Below are 17,034 nucleotides of genomic sequence, written 5' to 3' on the forward strand. Positions count from 1 at the left end.
CCGCTAATTGGGTTCTTTGGAAAGGCACATTTTTGATGACGTCTCCTGAGCTCTAAGATCCACCTGTGAGACTTTGGGGTCTTACCCTTTCAAATTATGGGAGAATTCAATAAATTCCCTTTTCTGTTTAAGTCCTCTTCCATGTGTCTCTTGTCACTCACAACCCAAAACTACTCCTGAGAAATAGGCTAAGTCCAGGGAACAAACCTGGATTCAGATCCGCCACTTGCATCCCCAAAGAGCAACTCCTTAAATATATGGCTCTTGCGGTTATGATTCTTTCTGCCAGAATTTTTATTTTGTAACCAATGACCCAATTTTTAATAGTAGAGAGTGACTTTAGGGCAATGAAAAGAATCTGTACGATACTATAATGATACATACGTGTCATTATACTTTTTTCTAAACTTATGAAATATACAACAGCAAGCGTGAACCCTAACGTAACCTGTGGACGTGGAGGATTATGATGCGTCCTTATAGGTTCATCCTAACTGAAAAATGTACCGCTCTGGTGACCGCTGTTGATAACGAAGGAGGCTCTGCATGTGTGGGGGCAGAGGGGAATCTCTGTGCCTCTCTCCTAATTTTGTTGTAAACTTAGAGCTGCCCTACAAAAATCTCTCTCTCTCTCTCTCTCTCTCTCTTTTAATTAGAGTTTTAATGAAAATCCAATCATCTAGGATGGACCAGGAACAGTTTCCTGAAGGTTTCTCAAACATGCTCTGGTCTATCAGAGTCCTACCTTTCCCATTTCATTCATGGACTTTTCCTGCATGGAAATCCCTGCAGGATTTTACATTTGCAATTCCTGACCTAAAAGATATGTGGATTTAGCCATATCTCTTACCCTCCTTAGTTTTCTTGATGGGTAAAGTAAGAGTGGTTAATAATGTATACTTTGAAAGTTAATGTGTGGTTTAGGTACCAAATAATAAAAGTTATTATCACTGTTTTTAAATTATCATCATTACTGATGATAGTCCTTGTGGCAAATTATTAGGGTTCCCACCATCTCCCCCACCTCCTCGTGTTCATGCCGTTTGTGCTCTCCTCCCTTTCACTATAGGCATGATGTCTGAGCTGCTCCTAACCAAGAGAATATAGCAAAGGTAACAGGCTACACATGATACTATTACATAAGCTTTTAGCACCTATCTTGCTGGAGTCTCACCCACCTTTGCGGGCCTTCAGGAAGCTGACACATACTGGAAAGCTCCAGGTTGAAAGGAACTACAGGTGGCCTCTAGAAACTGAAAATAAGAAACTAAAACTCCTAGTCCCACACCAAGGAACTGAGTTCTTCCAACAACGTTGGGCTTAGAAGCAGACCCTTCCCCATTCTAGCCTCAGATGAAACCACAGCCCCAGCTGATACTTTGAATGCAGCCCCACAGAAGACCCAGTTATGCTGTGCCCAGACACCTGGACACAGAGAAACTGTCAGATAATAAATGTCAGTTGCTTTAAACTCCTAAGCTAAGGTAGTATGGCTAGGCAGCCAAAGATAACTAACACATTAAGTATTGATGTTCTACTTATTAGTACACAAATATTAAGCAATAATACATTAAGTATTAATGCACATTAAATAGCAGGAAGATCATGGAGGACATGGTCTAGAGCAGAAGGAAAAGTGACTTGCATTTGGTTCCTAATAATCCCGCAACAGTGACTAGTCATGCACACAAAACCACAGACTGTTTCCTTTCCCCATTTTCCAAGGATGATGTGCCTCATTTCTGCTTTCCCCAAACAAACACTGCTTTTGACTGTCAAAGAGAAGTTTCCTGCAAATGAGACAGCCCACCGGAAAGAATGGATGATCCCAGGGTGAGAGCCCAAAGAAGAAATTTTATTCAGTTGATTTTAACCAAGGTGCTTATGAAACCAACATTTCAAGGCCTAGTTTTTAATAAAACACCCAGGTGAGACTTGATAAAATGCATCTCTAGAGAAAAGAAAGAGAGGGAGAGGCCCAAACTTGCAGCCGCTGTACACCCATATGTGAAGCCATTAGCAGGGAGATTAATGGCTCCTCACAGCCATAAATACTTTTTCCTCTTCGATGAGTCCCGGGGGACAAGAATCTGTTTATAATTGGACGTGTTGCAATATTGCTTTTCACTTACAATTACAGTACTGAGAAAATGAAAAGGAAGAGCGTGAGGCTTGAGCGTGCTGGTGATTAAAAATGGCGCCCGTCAATACGCCATTGAAGCAGCTCTTCCTACCCCCCAGCCCCTCGTTAGCACCTGCTCTGTGGGCGCCCTGGGACGAGGCAGGCACTGGGGAATTGGGATTGGAATTGGAGTTCCCACACTTCCTTCTGCTGGCATCCCAAAGACAGGCAGCATTCCTCAGCCTCTACTGTTGGGTTCTACCCATCTCAAACAGATGATGACATAATCACCCGCGTCCAGGATTCCAGAGAAAAATGAAGGTCTCATTTCTCCTTCCTCATCTCTGTCACCTCCCCTCTCAGCTGTCCACAATGGAGGACGTGGCTGTGCTTTTCAGACCTCTGTTTTCCATGACATCCTCTCTGAATGCATTTGCAAATCAGAAAGGAGATGTTAAAAGAAACAATATAGAGAAAACTCATTGCACTGGGTGCCCAGTGCATCGTAGGTGCTTAATAAGTGCATTGCAGGTGCCTAACAAGTTAATTAATAACTTAATAAGTTCCTTCACTCCTTCTTTTGTCATTGGTGCCACTCCCCTCCTGCCAACTCTGCCTCACTCACATTCTCACTGAGTGCTTACAACTTGGTCCCCAGCCCTTATCCAGCCATTGTCAGTGTGAAGTGCGGCCCCTGGACCAGCAGCAGCAGCATCACCTGAAGACGTGTTAGAAATGCAAGCTCTCAGGCTCCAGGCCAGAATCTGCCATGCCCAAAGGTGATGATTAGCAATCTGCATTTGGGTTTTTCACTGTTCATTGATTTTTGAGAAAGAGAGAGAGAGAGCACAAGCAGAGGAGGGGTAGAGAAGAGAGGGAGACAGAGGATCTGAAGCAGGTTCCACAATGACAGCAGAGAGCCCGGTGCAGGGCTTGAACCCACCAACCGTGAGATGATGACCTGGGCCGAAGTTGGCCACTTAACCGACGGAGCCACCCAGGTGCCCCTAGCAATCTGAGTTTTAACCAGCCCCCCGGGGGGTCTGGAGGCAGACCCAGACACCGTGAATACCATTCTAATCCCTTTTAATGCCTGATGGGTCATCCACATCCATATTCAAACTCTGGATTCACTGGAATTATTGTTGAAAACACAGAAGACCATCTGCCAGAGCTTGGAAATCTAATCGAGAAATTTCTCTTGCTCTGCACAGGTTGTAAGAGTACTTCACATGAAAATCACAGACGGCTTGCTGATGAATTACTCTTTAGCTCCACTCTGTGGATCTTCTGTGTTTCGTTGGTAACTGCTTGCAGAGAGGTGCTGGTCAAGGTTTAAGAACGGAATCTCTGGGAATAAGATGCCTTGGTGGGTCGCATCTGCCAGTCTCTGGGGTGTAGACACTCCCACCGTGGCCCATGTCAGGTCCCAACATGACATCACCAAAAGCAGAGTTTGGAAAAGACGCATATAATGCGTTCTCACAAGCGTGCACCTGCCTGTGCTCAGTGCCTGCTTGCCAACCAAAGCCAACATTTCTCAGGGCAGAGAACCCGTCTTCACCTTCTTTGGCGTTGCCCCCAAGGGCTCTGCTTCGGCTAAGGGGAATGTCTCTGCTTCCACACTTAGAAGTGTGGGACGCTTGACTCTCTCCCCAGGGATTCCGTGTCCCTTCTGTTCACGCGAGCCCTGTGGGAAGAGGACTTGCTGATTGGAGGTGGCAGCTGGAGACAGTCAGTGGGGCACATTTCACTAGCTGGCTGGGTATTGAGATAAAGGTAGGAACCAACTGGATCTTTCCTCTTTCCCTTCTGTGCCGATACATGGTGGCCCCCTCCCCACTTCCTATTTCTCTTTCCGTGCCTAGACGGAAGACAAGCAGCCGCTGGCTCCTCCTCCCGTAGCTGTGGGGGGGTCTGTGGCCCCAAGGTGGCTCACATGCCCAGCCATTACCAGCTCCGAGGGTAGGGCCTAGGAAGCCCTGCTGGACTTTCACCCCCGACACATGCACAAAGAAGTCCAGTGCACACCAGTAATGCAGCCTGCACTTATTTTCCCTCTTTATCACCGTCCTTGTGAGCAAGGGGAGCAACCTTGGCCATGAACCCCGAAGCCCTAACCCCTAGCTCACTGCTCTGGAAACAGCAGGCACATAGTTCTTTCTGGAGTGAGAAGCACCTGGGTTTGGTAGATAGTAGGTGCTCCATAAAGGAAACATATTGTAAGTCTTGTTTCATGGCGTCTTCCGCCAAAGACTTGGCCCCTGGTCTCTCCCACCAACTGTCTCCCCAGGAGGGCAGGCCCTACGGTGGAAGCTGGGCCCCACGAGGCCAGCTCAGTACCATGTGGCCCTGTGACGGGGCTCCTTCCACACCAAGCCAGGCTCTCATCCAAACAGTCATCTGCCGTCGGGAGGCCATTCCCTCTCCCATGTAGCAGACCTCCTTCAGGACTGACGGCCAAGTGGAGGTCCTCTCCCTCCCTGTTGAAGGGCTCCACAAACCAAGGGATGTGGCTGAGCATTTGTTTCAGTGAACCTGACATTTAAAGATGGCAGCAGGAGGGGGGCAGGGGGACCAGGAGCATACCAGGTACCTAAAGGGGGATGTGGCTGATGTCTCAGCCTTAGTTCTGGCGACCAAAGTAGAGACAGATTTTTATACTTCCACTCAATGTGAACACAAGTCCTCCAGGGATCGTGTTAATGTTTTATTTATTTTTGAGAGAGGGAGAGAGAGAGCGCACGCGCGCGTGCCAGCAGGAGCCACCCCGGCACCCCAGAATCTGCATTTTAACATGATCCCGGGAGGGGCATCTGGGTGGCTCAGTCCGTGGAGCGTCCAGCGTCAGCTCAGGTCATGATCTTGTGGTTCATGGGTTTGAGCCCCACATCAAGCTCTGTGCTGACAGCTCAGAGCCTAGAGGCTGTCTTCAGATTCTGTGTCTCCCTCTCTCTCTGACCCTCCCCCCGTTGTGCTCTGTGTGTCTGTCTCAAAATAAAAAAATATATGTTTTTTTAAAGTATGGTATGCAAATGCCATCCTTCCCTTCTCAGATTTCACTCCTTCATGACCATGACACAACCTAGTCGTAAAGTATGGTTAGGGTGATTCTTGAATTTAATTTCAAAATTTTTTATGTTATAATCAGGCTTAGAAAGAAAGGCAAAAACAATAGATCATGCTCTTGTGTTTTATTGGTTGGGGTTCAAATACATTTGTTCATTTGACTGCTCACTGATTGCATTTTTAATATAACGTATTTTAATGTGATTTTTCTCTACTGCACACAAAATCCTTTAAGGCCGTAAAATTTTGTGATAAATGGCAACTGCTCTTAGAAACCAATGCCTCAGCGATTCCTTTGAAGAATTTCTTCAAATTGACTCTTCAAAAATGCTATAATGTGGTTGTGTTTACATGACATCAAAAACATCTGAAGCAAAACTGTTTTGTCTACACGGAGCCAAGTCTTGAGATATTTACATACATTTGAAGACGTAGAGGAAAAAGGATCCTGGCAAAGAGCTGATTTTCCCTTCACATCCTGCTCACAGCAAGTAAAGAAGGAGCCCCCTAACAAATGGCGCTTAATTAATTAAAGTAAAACTCACATCTGACTTCACAAGCATTACCGGACAACCCCATTAACCCGAAGCCTGTGGATTCCCACACCAGCCGGAAAGCCTTGCGGTTCCAGAGAGGATGGGATGAAAACACAACTAAATCACGTCTTCAAAGGAATGACAGCGCAAAGCAGGAGTTCAAACATCCAAAGATAAATAGGAAACTGGCGAAAGCCACGAAGCATCCAAACATCCTGATGAAATGACAGTCCAGTCCAGTCTCATTAGCGGCAGCCACCAGTTGAACTCAGACCAGAGCTGGAAATCACTGGGGGCATGTGCTCCAGCAAAGAGATGATCCCGTCCGGTTTAAGGTACAACTTGGCTAATTCAGGGGCCTTGGTGACTCAGTTGGTTAAACATCCATCTCTTGATTGCGGCTCAGGTCATGATCGCAGGGTTGTGGGAATGAGCCCCACCTCCCCTGGGCTCCACGCTGAGCAATTCTCTCTCTCCCTCTCTCTGACCCTCCCTGCCACATGGTCTCTCAAAAATAATAAATAAATAGAGGCACCTGGATGGCTCAGACTGTTTAAGTGTCCGACTTCAGCTCAGAGCATGACCTCACGGTTCACAGGTTTGAGCCCCACGTATGGCTCTGTGCTGATAGCTTCTGTCTCACTCTGCCCCAGATTTAAAAAGTGGAACTAATTATTTGAAAGATCAGGGGGTCCACTGAAAGGGGACCATGTGCATTTCAGGCAACCATTGCCACAATAATGTCACATGACAAACCGCTCCCCTCCCCCAATCTCAGCGGCTTAACAAAAATAAGCATCTTTTTCTTGTGTCCCTGTGTCGGCAGAGGGGGTGCTCTGCCTGATCCCAGCCGCAGTCGGCTGTACGACTCTGCTTGAGACTAGAGGTTCAGTTCAGGCTCCAGGGGCCCGAACTGAAGGGCAGGTGGTTTCGTGGCCACCAGGACGCAAGAAGACGGGTCCAACTGCCCAGTCACATTGCAAGCCTCTGTTCACACTCCAAGCCCCAACATCCCGTTGGAAAGCAAATGATATGACTGGACCCCAAGTCAAACACTGGGGTCAGAGTGAAGAATTGGGACCAACAATGTAACCTGTCACACCAGCTACAGCAGTGGCCTCACATCAGGCAGTCTGTAGAGAATGCGGGAGACGCGCTTTACAAGAAGTTCTAGAAGCTACATCCACTCGTCCCTAATGGCATCTGAGCCCACCTCCCCTGCTTGTGGAAGAAGAAGCCCGGCCACCACTGGTTGGAGCCCTACAACGGATTCTCCCGTTACATTTTATTCTGTTTGCTGCATGGGGGTCTCTACTCAAGTGCCTCCGCCCTCTGCTTCTCCCATTGACACACACGACTTCTGCTTAAAGAAATCATCTTATTTTATGCAGGAAAGCCTCTCCAATGCAGCCTGAGTGTTATTACCAGCTCACCCGCATTTTTGCACAGCCTCTCAAACAGCTGGCAAATCAGAGAGCCCTGGTCCTGCAGCCGCCACCAAGATCCTGACCACAGCTCTTAGTGTCACCTCCGCTTAGGGTAACGACCCTCTGCAGCTCTCTTCAGAGCACACTACGAATGCCTATTAGTGATATGACTAGCGTAATGTTAGAGTCTAATTCCCCCTTAATTAAAAAAAAACTGCAGTTTTTCACATTAATTACAACCACAATTAATGTGCCTACAAACACATCACACTCCTGAATAGCTAAGGGTGTCCCTTACCAGTTAGGAACCGCACTCGGCAGTTCATGCAAATCCCTAAATGATACAAGTGTCTTAAACAGATCCAGGGTTTGGGGGTTTTTTTCTATACACTAAAGAAGTCCAGAGATAGACGGACCAGAGCTAGAAGTAGATGTATATCCCAAAATCGGGCTTTTGTTTTCTTTGTCCACTGATAGCCCTAGTAGATGCCTTCCATCCTCAGTGTACCTCATGGCCAAAAACGGCTGCTAGTGCTCCGGATATCACACCCACACACCAGGCATTTCGAAAAGGAGGAAAGGTAGAAGGGCAAAGAACGTGCTTGTCAGTGGATCCAACTGGGTTCATTGTTTTTAAGTTTGTTTTATTTAACATCATTAAATATTGATGTTATTTCTGGAAGTCATCTGAAATTATCTCATGTACCATGAGAAGTGTGTGTTGTACTCTTTGGCCCAAGGAAATGAGATACGTACGGTCACTCTGAAGTCTGTCTGCTCGGAAACCTTTCTCTTCCCCTTCTTGCAAAGCCCTTCATTCTCCCAAGGCTACCACCACGATGCGTGCAGGTGCTGCATTGTGACATTCTTTCCTGACACCTGGATCAATTGCAGAAGAAAACCTCAATACGAGAAGGTAACGGTTAAGTCCTCGCTGCCAGAACTTTCCTTTGAGTTGCAACAGGAAACCGTCTAAGCACAAGGCCCCTTCGCAGGTGGCAAAATCCTTTAAGTGACATCCTGAAGGATTGCTCTTGATCTGGTTTCGCCCCACCTCAGGTCTGTAGTGCTCCCCTAAAATTTCTTCTGCAAATCTCTCTGTTAAAATCTTTACTAACCCTCAGGGCAAGTCAAGAGAAGGAGAGCCACTATCTTCTTAAAGATGGAGTTTCTAGGGAGGCTTCTTAAAGAAGGCTAATAGGGGCGCCTGGGTGGCTCTGTCAGTTGAGCATCCGATGTTGGCTCAGGTCATGATCTCGTAGTCCATGAGTTCCAGCCCCACATCGAGCTCTGTGCTGACAGCTTGGAGCCTGGAGCCTGCTTCAGATTCGGTGTCTCCCTCTTTTTCTCTGCCCCTCCCCAACTTGCTCTCTCTTTCTCTCTCCCTCTCTCTCTATCAAAAATAAATAAATAAACTTAAAAAAAGAAGAAGGCTGATTCATCTAGGAGATTACTGGGTTTTTTTCCCCCTTTGCTTCCTACTGCTAGCTTAGAAAAGCTTATGTGATTGCAGGGTTCCAGCAGCCATTTTGAACCATGAGGCACTTTGACTACGAAAGCCTACATTTTAATGAAGAAAAGAAAATGTATGGAGTATAGGCCTCCATGGCCATGAAGCCACACTACCAGTCCTGATCTCTTACCTCCGGACTTTCATGCACAAGAAAAATAAACACCTATCATATTTGAGCCACTGTTATTTTCGTTTTCTCGTCTTTGCAGCCAGAGACAGCAATCCCTGGCTTAAAGATTTCACTGACTGCTAGTGAATTCACCAGCTCAGTGACTCACCCTGTGGCATGCCCCAGATCGCGGGGCCCCGCCCCCAGTTGGCGGTCCTGGGGACCTGCGTTTCTAACAAGACTCAGGTAATGCTGGTCCTCACGTTCTGGAGACCACACTTTGAAAACACCTACCCTGGCTCCTTCCTAATGTTTTGGATGATTTTCTTCCTAGAGAAAACAAGCCACTGCGAACTGAGTCATTCTGGTTTCTCCCTCTTTGGCTTTTGGCTCACGAATTCCTTTCCCAGACATAGCAAACTGTACCTTTTGCCTCATTTTTTTTTTTCTTTTCTGGCAGTATGCCCGTCCACGTCTCCGTTTATGAGAACTGCTGCTAACTTGCTCACACGAACTTTGGGTCTTGGCTGAGAGCCACGTAATTCATGTAAATCTGCAATTTGTGAGCACTTTATCTTGTACATTTCCATTTTCTCTTGATCTTTAATGCCAGACTCTTCATGGACAACAGCTCAAAATTGTGTGGCCAAAAAAAAATGTTTTTGGGTTTATAGCTTTTGGTTTTGCTGTTTTGTTTTGCATTTGAAGATAGTTGTGCATATTGTTTTTCCTCTAACCTATTATTTTGATTCATTATCTCTAGAGCAGGTCAGTTCACCCCATAGTCAAGCATGAATTTTTTCTTCAGACTTCTTTTCAGTTGACCCATACATTTTCCTCTCCCAGGGAATTCAAAGCAATGGTAATACATAACTGGACAATTTTTTTTAATTAAAAAAAATTTAGGGGCACCTGGGTGGCTCAGTCGGTTAAGCCTCCGACTTCGGCTCAGGTCAGATCTCACGTTCGTGGGTTTGGGCCCCCCGTCAGGCTCTGTGCTGACAGCTAGCTCAGAGCCTGGAGCCTGCTTCCGGTTCTAGGTCTCCTTCTCTCTCTGCCCCTCCCCCTCTCATGCTCTGTCTCTCTCTGTATCAAAAATAAATAAAACATTAAAAAAAATAAAATAAATTTAATGTTTATTTATTTTTGAGAGAGAGAGAGAGGGAGGGAGATCGCAAGCAGGGGAGGGCAGAGAGAGACACACAAATTCTGAAGCAGGGTCCAGGCTTTGAGATGTCAGCACAGAGCCCGAGGTGGGGCTTGAACCCACAAGCTGTGAGATCTTGACCTGAGCCGAAGTCAGAGGCTTAACCTACTGAGACACTCAGGCGCCCAACTGGACTGTTTTGTTTTGTTTTGTTTTGTTTTGTTTTGTTTGCCAAGCAGCATCCATTCTCCTGTATTTTGGTGATAACATCCTGGTTTCCATTTGAAAATCACCCCTCCTGGCTCCCAGCCCACCCCGCACAGTGTAACATGTGACCATCCACAGCCAATCAGAGCCCATGCTCTCCTCCTGGTGGGCAGAACTGTGCCCCATCCCCCAAACGTCCCAGCCTCTAGGACTTTAGAATGTGATAGGGTCTTTAAAGAGATCATTAATTTAAAATGAGGTCATTAGGATGCAGCCTAATTTAATATGCCTGGCATCTTTATAAAAAGAGAAGTCGGCCGTCTACAAGCCAAGGAGAGAGGCCTCAGAAGAAATCAACCCACGGACACCTCAGACTTCTAGCTTCCAGAATCATAAGACGATACATTTCTGTTGTTCACTCAGTCTGTGATTTTGTTATGACAGCCAGAGCAAACTAATACATCCCTGGCCCTGGGGGTAGCAAACTCTCTTCTGTAAATAGCCAAACAATAAATACTTTAGACTTTGTGGGTCATGTGATCTATGTTACAACTACTCATCTCCACCATTGTAGCCTCACACTAGCCATAGGCAACATTCTGAATGAATGGATGTGGCTGTGTTCCAGTAAAACTTTATTAACAAAACTAGGCAGGCTGCCCTTGTACTGTAATTTGCTGACTTCTGACCCAAATGATTGGTCCAGGAGTAAACATGTGATCAAGTCCTGGCCGATGAACACGATTCTGTTCCTCTATCCAGAATGTTTCAGTGTCCAATTACAGTGACTCAGAACTTGTTCCAAACTACTGGGGAAAGCACACTCTCCTTCTACTGCACTGTAGTTATGAGGATGTGAGAATCCAGCCTCTGTTTGGACACACCCTGCCATCTTTCATCCGTTTTTACAGGGGCCAGAATTCAGTAGATGCACATAAATGCCTAAAGAACAAATAAGCAGTAATCAATAATTTAAATTCTTTTATATACCCAAAGGGTCTTGGCTGCTTGCTTGAATCAGTTAACAAGAGAAGTGTCGATAGCACGGTTTGAAAACAACTGAAACTAACATATTATGCTATATGGCACCTTATGTAACAAGAACTTTAAAAGAATAACGAGACCCAGGAGAAAAAGCCAGAGGAAGATATTTATCTAGATTCTCTGAGAATTCCCAGAAACAACGCAGCTTTAAAAACACATCTGGTCGGTAATAAAAGAGATTCAAGGATGGCTAAAGTTTTTTTCCATCAACTTACATAATTTTAATTTAGATCATTAGCAGAAGAATTCAACATAGCTTCCCAGTGTGGATCAAATAGAAGAAGATATTTGAGTTTTTAAAAATTGAAAACCGTATATTATTTTCTTTCCAGACTGATATTTATTTCTGTGTAGTAATTACTAACAAAATCAGATGCGAGCTTGCTTGCATCCAGGACCTGATGGTGCGGGTGTCAGTTAATTAGCAGACCAAGTTAAGCTGTAGTAATATGCAAAACTAAAATCTCAGGGGCTTTACACGAGTTTATTTCTTGTTCCTGCAAAGCTCTCTGACTCTGGGCAGCTTTCTGGGGAAGCTGCCTTCCACATCTAACTACTTCCCATAGCACTTCTGCTTCTAGCAAATAATTCACTATGGAGGGAGAAAGAACATGGAGAGCCAACCACACCCTAGGTGTCAGAGGGCACTTCTCCTCTCAAGCCATTGGCCAGAATTAGTCACATGGCTTCCTCAACCACAGGAGGCTGGGAAATGTAGTCTTGTAAGTGTCCAGGAAGAGGGGGAGGATAGGAAATAGTGATCATCACAGTGACATACCTTCCAGAGGGGGAAAACGGGCAACAGAATTCTCGCAAAGCAATGAGGAGGAAGCAGAGAGGAAAAGGGACGCAGATAACTGGAGAAGAGACTACTACCAGATGTTACTCAGTTCACTTGTTCTCAAAATGCACCTGTCTACCTGTGCCTGCCCATGACCTTGTTCACTGAAGAAAGAACATGTCATTATAAAGCAAAATTGACAGTATAATCCTTCATTGTTGCTAAGATTCATAATAATAAATGGCCTTCCTACATTTTTTTGGCTTCAAAATGTCATTTCTTTTTTGACTTGATAGTGATCATAGTTAGTAATGGCTTATCTAATGTCCTAACTTGGCAAAATAAAAGGTTGGCAGCCACTCATAACTTTCACCATTTTTAAAAGTTACCGTGTCAGTTTGCAAAATGAAATTCTTGGAGCCACTGACCTAGTTAATGGCTTTGCCTAAAGCTTGCTTTAGCTGTGTAAGGAAATTCACTTTTTCGAGCGCTCAATCTGCAGTGTTTAGCATGTCTCAAAGGAAGGTATCATTATCCCAAATTTATAGATAAGGCAACAGAGACTCAGAATAAAGGGTTCCTGGTTATAATTTCTTAGTTGTCCCACTTTTCAGCCCTATAATAAGTCCCTTCCTCCATATTACTCTTTGTAGTTTCTGCTTCTCTGATTGAACCCTTGCTCATACACAAGGATCCTCTTCTCAGGGTCTCCTTGTGGGGAATCTAACTTAAGACAAATCATTTAATAAATGATGTGCTATGTGACTTACCAAGGCCACACCGTTAATTAAGGCAGTACTGGACGTCGATCCAGATGTATATGACTGAAGTCCACATTCCAGTCCTAAAGTCTGCCGCCATTTCAGATACTGAACTACCCCAAGGCAGTGAATTAAGAGGAACTTCTGGGTCACGTCCGCTGAGTGCATGTTGGCAGAAATTCCTACAGATATATTAGAATGATATTCAATTCAAGGCCTGTTAATGTAGCACACCTCACCAGCACACGGGCTGCAAGAAGGAATTACCAACGCAGAGAATCATGCACTAGGGTGTCTGAGAGCAAAAACTGGCAAATTCTCAGCCCAGGTGCTCTTGTGGGATATTGATAGCTGTTCTGAAGACCAAATAGAGTATCTTTGGCTCTTTTTACACCAGCAGGTGTTTCGCACTCCCGGAGCCCAAAATGTATGTGCCTTCTAAGCCTGTAAAAATAGGCATCTCTCACATTTCTCTATAGGAACATTTAGAAACAAACAACATTTGGAAAGCTGCATACATCTTATATGAAATATAAAGCTGTTCCACTGTAACTAGGGGCTTGCTGAGTCTGATGCATGAGCACAGATATTTGTATATTCATAAATTTCTGGTGCTAATGCACTTAAAATTCACTGTTCCTGAGAAAAGCAGGATGAGGCAGGACAACTTTGAATAAGCATTGGTGTGGGGTTTTTTCCCTGAGATTTCTTCACGAAACACATTTGTAAATATCCAACATGCTTTTATTATTGTTAAACCCTAAATCTTATGAATTATATTAAAATATCAAACTTTGAATAGGGTATTGGGAAAGCTTAAAATGAAACTTAATTTTTCTGATTTAATAAATATTACTAATAAAATGAGGCCATTTCGTTTTCCATCTACATAAATTTCTAACAATCCTTCTTTTTATGTCTTTATTTTAAGAGAGAGAGACATAGAGTGAGTGGGGGAGGGGCAGAGAGAGAGGGAGACACAGAATCTGCACAGGTTCCAGGCTCTGAGCTGTCAGCACAGAGCCCAACGCAAGGCTCAAACCCACAGACTGAGATCATGACCTGCGCTGAAGTCGGACGCTTTACTGACTGAGCCCCCCTAAGTGCCCCTAACAATCCTTCTTATATCTATACTTTCTTCTCAGTAGATAAAAATAAGTTCTATAGATCTTGAGTTATTTTAAAGCTACTTTTATTCCAGGACTTCAAAGACATGCAGAGTGTACTTTTCTTTTAGTGCTTTGCAACTTAGGACCATAATACATTGTCATAAAATATCAAAGATCTTATTATCCATCAGAAATATTTGGGTGGAATAGTTAATTAAATGGTGCAAAGATTTGCTTCCTTAAAATTATGATTCACATTTGAGGCTATAAAAAGGTACTAAAGCATAAGGAAAGAGAACATAACCTTAAAGACTCAGAGGAAAAACACAACTTAATGATCATCTTCTAAAAGAAATGGACATAATTTTAAAAAATTATTGGTAGAATAGCAACTAATTTTATATCAGTCAATTGAAAGGCAAAGAGATAGATGGATAGATAGAAAATCAAGAGTCCTCTCTGAAACAAAAGTAGGAGGACATAAGAGACAAAGACAAAAAAAAAAAAAAGGCAAATAAAATTTTTAAATAATTCAAGGAAATCTAAAGGAGATTTAATAGGACAACTAAAATCCATATTGGAGACAGTTAAAACAGAAAGAACACTGTAGAAAGCTTTGTTATAGGTAACTTAGAAAACCCAAACATTATAGAGTAGGGAAAAGGAGGCAATAAAAATCAATTTTTGAAAGATTAAGTACAAAAGCAGTAATCTTAAAACAAAATATCGGATATAAGAGTAGACATGTTGATATATACAATGAAATATAACTCAGCCATAGATAAAGATGAGCTATTGCCCTGTGCAACAATGTGGATGGATCTCAAACGCATTATGCTAAGTGAGATAAGTCAGACAGAGAGAAACAAATACCATATGATTTCACTTCTGTGTGGACTCTGCAAGACAAAACAAATTAATAAATAAACAAATAGAAAGCAGAATCAGACCTATAAACACAAAGAACAAACTCATGGTTGCCAGAGGGAAGGGGGATAGTGGATAGGCAAAATGGGTGAAGGAAAGTTGGAGGCTTCCGATTATGAATAAATAAGTCATGAGAATAAAAGGTACACCATAAAATATATAGTCAGTGGTATTATAATAGTATCTATGGTAATAGGTGGTAACTACACTTGCAGTGAGCATTGCATATTGTATAAACTTGTTGAATCATTATGTTGTACACCTGAAATAATGTAACATTATGTGTTAACAGTACTCAAATTAAAAAAAAAAAAGACCAACCATGATGATTGTGCCAATAAATATAAATGGGTTACACTTCCCTGTCAAGTGGTTAGGAATTTCAAATGGTTAGGAATTTTAAAAATAAAACTCAATTTCCATGATGCATCAAAGTAGCTCACTATGACTCTACAATAAAAATAAAACTCTAGGGATGCCTAGGTGGCTCAGTTGGTTAAGCATCCAACTTGGGCCCAGGTAATGATCTCACAGTTCATGAGTTCAAGCCCTACGTCGGGCTCTGTGCTGACAGCTCAGAGCCTGGAGCCTGCTTTGGATTCCGTGTCTCCCTCTCACTCTGTCCCTCCCCAGCTCGTGATCTGTTTGTCTCTCTCTCAAAAATAAATAAACGTTTAAAAAAAATAAATAAAAGCAAACTCTATTTTGCCCAAAACATATATACCAAAAAGGAAGATTAAAATAATAGAGGAAGATCTATCAGACAAATGCAAACCAAAAAGGAAGCATAGATAAGAGGTAAAGTAGGTGAAAACTCAACATATGTGTGCACGGGCATGGACAGGATGTGCTAGAGGCACCTTGAACGGACTCACACAGCTGACTGGACACATCTCTTCTCACCTCTACATTTAGTGACATTATAGTGCTTGTTTTTGCGGAGAGCTGGTTCACCATGTACTTCTTTCCTTCACTCCTCTCCTCAGTGTTTCCCAGAATTATGGACATAATGTGTCCTCTTAGATATTGGTTATCATCATTAAAGTGCTTTTATTTAGTGTAATGGTTCCTTTTGTGTGTCAGTTTCACCGGGCTATTGGGTACCCAGATATTTCATCAAACGTTATTGTGGGTGTTTCCGCAAGGGTAATTTTGGACAAGATTAACATCTTAATCAATAGAGTAAACCAGATTGCCTTCCATAATGTCAGGAGGCCTAATCCAATCAATTGAAGGCTTAAATAGAACAAAAAGAATGACCTTCCCATGAGTAAAAGTCTCCAGCAGACTGCCTTTAGACCTCATCTACATCATCGACTCTCCTGGACCTCTAGGCTGCCAGCCTTCGGACTGGAATTATATCATTGACTTTCCTGGATCTTTCTTGTGCCTACACACACACACACACACACACACACACACACACACACACACACACCCCTCATTGGTTTCTTTCCTCTAGAGAATCCTGAGTAATACATTATTACATTACATGCTTCACTTTAAAGGTTCTTTAGACATTTGCATTGTTTTATAGCTATATTAGCAAGGTTAACTTAGACTTAGTACAAGCAGTTATTTTATGCCATGAGTTGTACATTCTTAATTTCTATAATTTGATTGATTTCCTAGTTGTCTGAAGTATGATGGTAGACACTCTGAGGAAGAGTATGTTAATGGTATACACCTTGGGACGCCTGGGTGGCTCAGTCGGTTTAGCATCAGACTCCAGCTCAGGTCATGAGCTCAAGGATCATGAGTTCAGGTCCCAGGGTGCTGACAGCAGAGAGCCCGCTTCAGATCCTCTGTGTCCCTCTCTGTCTGTGCACCTCCCCCTCCTTGGCTCTTTCTCTCTCCAAAATAAATAAACACTTTTAATAAAAAGATACACATCTTGATCATATCTGAAATTGTTGCCTTCCCATATGAATAAGACAGGAGCCAGATCATTATCTTTGATCACTGGTTTTGCAGATAAGAAAAATCTTAGCCTTATTTTTTTTTCCTTAGTAAGTAGCCTTTTATCCTGTCTGAATGCCCATCATATTCTTTGTCTCCTTAAAATTCAAACATCTGAGGGCGCTGGGATGGCTCCCTCAGTTGAGCATCTGACTCTTGATTTTGGCTCAGGTCTAGATCCCAGGGTCAAAAGATTAAGCCCTGCATTGGGCTCCATGCTCAGCCCGGAGCCTGCTTGATTCTGTGTCTCTGTCTCTCGCTGCCCTCCCCCACTCACACTCCATCTCTCTGTCTCTCAAAAATGAATAAATGTTAAAAAAAAA

At 43.6% G+C, this 17,034-nt stretch overlaps 1 long non-coding RNA gene across 1 annotated transcript in view; it reads left to right on the top strand.

Moving 5' to 3' along the window:
• Positions 1-8,843, top strand: part of LOC115297850 — a 9,560-nt gene extending 717 nt beyond the window's left edge. Inside the window, exon 2 of the long non-coding RNA XR_003911494.1 lies at positions 8,668-8,843. This is a non-coding gene — a long non-coding RNA (uncharacterized LOC115297850). The remainder of the gene's footprint in view (positions 1-8,667) is intronic.
• The last annotated feature ends 8,191 nt before the right edge of the window (positions 8,844-17,034 follow it).

The sequence above is a fragment of the Suricata suricatta genome, chromosome 8, assembly GCF_006229205.1.
Source record: "Suricata suricatta isolate VVHF042 chromosome 8, meerkat_22Aug2017_6uvM2_HiC, whole genome shotgun sequence".
Taxonomy (NCBI): domain Eukaryota; kingdom Metazoa; phylum Chordata; class Mammalia; order Carnivora; family Herpestidae; genus Suricata; species Suricata suricatta.